This window comes from Acomys minous (genome assembly GCF_964271855.1).
Source record: "Acomys minous genome assembly, chromosome: 1".
NCBI lineage: Eukaryota > Metazoa > Chordata > Mammalia > Rodentia > Muridae > Acomys > Acomys minous.
In genome coordinates, this window is record NC_140483.1 from 104,794,122 (window position 1) to 104,799,523 (window position 5,402).

At 43.4% G+C, this 5,402-nt stretch overlaps 1 long non-coding RNA gene across 1 annotated transcript; it reads right to left on the reverse strand.

Moving 5' to 3' along the window:
• Window positions 1–3,042: 3,042 nt before the first annotated feature.
• LOC311597419 lies at window positions 3,043–4,818 on the reverse strand. The gene is made up of 3 exons (XR_014779226.1): window positions 4,683–4,818; window positions 3,935–4,004; window positions 3,043–3,229 (listed from the first exon to the last, which is right to left on the reverse strand). It is a non-coding gene; the product is annotated as an uncharacterized lncRNA (long non-coding RNA).
• Window positions 4,819–5,402: the final 584 nt, after the last annotated feature.

The window sequence follows — 5,402 nt, forward strand, 5'->3', positions numbered from 1 at the left end:
CAGCCACCTGCTTGCACAGGTGACATGACTAAGGAATTCTGAGGATGACCAGTGACCCCCAGATGTCATCCTCAATGAGAGATGGCTTGTTCAGCTCCTGCTAGACTTTATAATGCCCTTAATGAGACTCAGGGGTCAGGAAGAGGTGTCTTTTGCTTGGGTTAGATCACATACTCTTCCCTGGGACAGTTCCCAAGATTAGGGAAATGAAATGTGCTGCCTAGCCAGGACTGAATGAGATCACCTCGGACAATGGGTGTGATCCAACTTCATGTTTAGCAGACACAGTGGTGCTCTCCAAATGGATCCCTGGGTGCTCTTTGCTCTAAAAGAACTGAAGTTACTGAGACTTCAAAGGACAGTAAGGGACATAGTATATGGCTTCTTCTTTTCCTTTCTTGAGGCAAGACCTCACTAGGTAATCCAGACCGTCCTTGTGGCCCTTGGCTCCCAACCCACCTGTATCATCTCTTAATCTGTAAACACTACAGTTGTACTCAACCACGCACAGCTTCTTAATTCTTCTTTGCTTGATTATAGTCATGTTTATTATTTGATTTTGTCTTGATTACCCAACATAGCCATAACCATAATTGTATCTCTAAACTAATTTACACATAAACTAAACTACAATCCTTTCCTTAACACCTGTCCTGCTCACCATCTAGTCTCCCAGAACTCTCCCCTGCTCCAGGAGTACCCCAACTCTTCCACTGTTTCCAAAGCCTAACCTGTCTTGTGGTTGTTTTCTGGACCTCCCATTGAGAGCTAGCCCTCTGACATTGCCCTGTTGAGGCAGGCCCTCCTCCTACAAGAGAACCTATGAGCGTATCATATATAAGCAAGGTTTTATTTTTCCCTTGAGACAAGAGTTTTAAGGCGAAGCTTAATCCATTTGCGTGCCTCCTTGTCATTATGTGAGAAGAGAGACTTGTTCTCTTTCACAAATCCACACAGAAGAGGAAACTTCTAATCTCTCCCTCATTATGGAGAGAGATGAAGTCAACCCACCCCCTGTCTCATGCTCCCTTCACTATATAGGAAAGGGAGGCAAAACCCTGGCTTTCTTTAGAACTTATTTCCCTATCTGATAGAATTCAGGTCACCACCCCCTGCTGCCATGACATCTAGCTCTCTATGAGAGTGCTGTGCTCATGCAGGAATTCTATCTCTTGCCATGGTGCAAGCCTTTGTATTTCCTCTGTCTTTGTATTACAGTGTGGTAAGGAAGGGTCTTCTGCTTTCAGTGGGAGACCTGCTGTTCTCTCATGTTCCAATTCTTCCTGACTCTCTGAGGAAGTCCTTGAACTTTCTGTAGGTCAGCAAGAGGCCTAGCCAGGAGACTGGGGTCACTTTGCATATACAGAAATTATATTTGAACTACAAAGAAATGGCTAGTTGGGGCCTCACACTCAAGCCCCATGCTCTAATCTACATTCTCAGGTCCTCAATTTTTACTGTTTGTTCATTTTCCTAATAAAAGGACACCTGTGCTCTTCTGGCTACAAGTCGGAACCTGGGCGTGGCTTCTGCCTCTGAGAAGTCATTTCAGTCAGTCATTTCCAAAGTCCTCAGTGTCATTCCAGTCTCAAGACTAGCACGCGATAACTACCAGGGCAAGGTAGTTTCAGTGAATGTCAAAAAAAAAAGGGGGGGGGGGATTCAGACAGGACAGGTGATTTGTCCATAATGGTAACACAGAGGGTGTAGAGACAGGTCAGTCCTCACTGGGATAGACTCTCAAAATCAGATACACTCACATCCTTCAGAATAATTCACCCAGCAGTTACTACCTGCAACTGTGCCACAGTCTCAAGAAACTGTGAAAATCCAAGCACTCTCATCTTTGCGCACATGAAGGAGATCCAGGTAAAGGGAAAAGTGTACAACCCAGGATCATGATGCCCAGAGCATGTTCTCTAAGCTACCATGACACTGCTCATCAGAAAGATCACCAAATAGCCCACTGCAGGTGTTTCATCCTTGTTGGTGTGAGTGATGGTTATGGGGCTGTATGCGCTGGTGAATATATGTATACATAACCATGGTGCTTCTATTGTTTCTAAGCACCTCATTGGGTGGGATATTGAATATCACTTCAGATAATGCAAGCCTTAAAGCCTGTCAAATTGAGACAGTCAGTGCACCTGCACCCAGCTGTCCACTCCTGCAGCAGTTCTGGGCAGCTGTCGGTGTCCCTACTCGTTCCCACATAGTAGAGAGTATCAAGCTACATGTCAAAAATGTTTCGCTCTGTCCAAAGAGAAACTAAGATGGCAGACATTAAATAAGCCAGCCATGTCACCGTCTGTGCCTTCGATACTTAGCCAGGAAAGTATTAGCTGTGTAAAACAAGTTCCTGGGATGTTTCTATAAAGGCTATGTGGCATGCATCTGATAGAGAGATGGGGATTTTAAAGAGTAAAATGTTTAATCTTAGTGTTTCATGTCAGTATCTGAATGCATTTCCACAAGGTCAGCAGAAGCTAGTGGAAAGAGGGGGGAACTTCCACAGCCGTTCCGCACACACTACCCTTCCCTGTCTCATGCTGAGAGACAGTCAGAACTATTTTACTTAGTATCACTTTCTTCTGCGTAGTTTCTTCTTCGTTTTTTTTTCTTGAAGTGTTTGTGAGAGACAAAGATAAAAATAGGGGACAGGAACAATACTGAGTTATTTTGTGTAGCATGTGAATCACTTTGTCCTGTGTTTGTGGATGAAATAAGGGCAGTGTAAGTAAAACTATTTCTGTAACGCGTGGTCCATGGCCAGGATGTGGAAAAATTAAGATAGTTCTGATTTACTATGAGAATGTCAATGAAGGAATTAATCACCAAATCTTCTTAGTTTAACAAGTTTTCTCATTAATAGAATGAAAATAATTGGCTTCGTCACACCATTTATTGATTAGGCATGCCAACATTCCTATTCTTCCTTTTGTTAATCACAGTGGGAGACCCGTGTTGTTTGGGAAGATATTTCAAGGATAAAAGCACAAGGCATAAATGAAACATATTTTATTTATTTTTATTCACCTAGAAAGTTTTACAAAAGGATTCAAGCGTATCAGTTTGTAATCACAGACGCAAGTAGTTTTAAGGCCATGCCTCCAAGTAGATGTGTTCTTGGAAGCCGGAGAGAAGTCTCTGCAGACACAGCTGTCCTTAGGCCAGACTCTGTTGCTGGAATGATTCAGCCTTTGCCATGGGAAACCTAACCACAGGGAAGCTGCAGAGGAAGAGGGGGAGACAAGAATGAAATGCACAGGAGTGTGGTTTACCTCCACAGAAGGGTGAGGCAGACAAGCAAGGCCGGGATACCACCGCGGAATCCCAATAGGTAGTTGCCTCCTGCTTTGTCGTCCTCCACTGACTTTATTTTTAGTGTGTCTGTGTGTGTGTGTGTGTGTGTGTGTGTGTGTGTGTGTGTGTGTGTGTTTGTGCTTGCACACACTAAACAATACTAGGTGCTATCTTCAGGAATGTTGCCTACCTCCTTTGAGATTGGATTTCCTTAGTGGTCAAGCACTTACTGATTAGTCTAGGCTGGCTGACCTGAAAGCTCCAGGCACCTGTCAATCTCTGCCTTTCCAGGGCTGGGACTGCAAACAGATTGCCATACCTGGCATTGTCACCTGGTAATCTGGTTTGCTTTTTATTGCTGTGCTAAGTGCCATGGCCAAAAGCAATGAAGAGTTTATTTCCTCTTACGCGTCTACATCCCAACCCATCACTGAAGGGACTCAGGGCAGGAACACAGGCAGGATCCCAAGCACAGAACTGAAGCAAAGGCTATAAAGGAAGGCTGCTACTTATCTTGGTCCTCATAGCTTGCTCAGCTGGATTTTTTTTTTAAACATAAGGGTACCTGTCCAGTGGGCTGGGCCATGCACAACAACCATTAAAAACAACAACAAAAATGTCCCCCACAGACCTGCCTAGAGGCCAATCTTATGGATGCATTCTCTCAGTGGAGCTTCTCTGTTTCCAGATGACCCTTGTGTCTAATAGGGAAAAAAAAAGAAAGAAAGAAAGAAAGAAAATGAAAACGTGTGGGCTCCAGGGGCTAAGTTAAGGTCTTCACGCCTGTGAGGAGTGCCCTTTGCCACAGGGCCACCCACCCCCCCACATACAAGCCCTGCCCTGACTCTTGAGCAGTAGGAAATCCATACATAGAATGAGGGTGCAACTATTTGATGTTCCTTGGCACTCTCCTGGCTTCCTGGGGGCAGGAGAACTAGCACATGATGATGCTCTGAGGGTTGGACTTCGTGATGTGCAAATGTATCTCAGGGGTCAGTGCCATGCACAAGAACATCACAAAACTGGCACAGGAAAAGTCAACCTTTTCAGGTAAAAGTAAAACAATGTGGAGCACCGTTAAGAATGTTTCCTTCACAGGCTGAGAAGATGGCTCAGTGGTAAAGACACTTGCCCCACAACCACGAGGACTCCCAGAAACCTTATGAAAATCAGGATGTGGCTGTGTGTGCTGTGAGACCAGTGCTAACAGAGCAGAGACTAGAGTTTCTGCTGCTTAACGGGTCGGTGAGACATCCATGTGCAAGCAGTAACACACACACACACACACACACACACACACACACACACACACACACACACATGTACTCATGTACACACCCATAGTGAGAGAGAAAAAGAGAGGTAGAGTTAAAACATACCCAAATAAACAGAAGCTGAGGAGCTTAACACCACTACACTTGCCCTGAAAAAAAAAAATGGCCAGTGACCTGGGTGATACAAAAGGATGCTTCAGTGAGCAGAAGCCACCTAAAGAGAAAAGGATTTCAGTAAAAACCAGTACATAATTACTAACAAAATCCATTTACTACATTCATCAATGGCTTGTAATTGCACACTTTATTTTCCACTTTAAGAGACAAAAGTATTTTTTAAACTAGCCTAAAAGCTAGTACTGCCATAACTTGGCCTATATGCCAAATTTTATTTTGTACATAAGATAAAAGATGAATGTAGTTCAAAACATTATTAGGTTTTGGCTATCCAGGGCATAAAGAAGAAATTGTATGTCCTCCACAATTGAAAAGTGAGACTAGAAGTATGAAAAGATGCAGAATTATGTGGTGTTGAAATGAAGGTAGTTAAGTTGCTGTAGGTTCAAGTCAGAAAGTTGGGTCAACTTAGGGCTTGGTGGGAAAATGGCAGAAAAGCAGGGCATTGAAAGGCCAAGAAAGCTGGGGGAAGCAATATTAGGCTCTCCACAATAGCTATTACTTTAACTATAAATGGATTAAATTCTCCCAGTTAAGAAAATAAATTAGAAAAAAAAAGAATACGCTTTGCAACAGTCAAAGTTTGTGCCCTTTACACACATCTTAATTTAGATGCAAAGAAATGAATAGACTGCTAAAAATTACAAG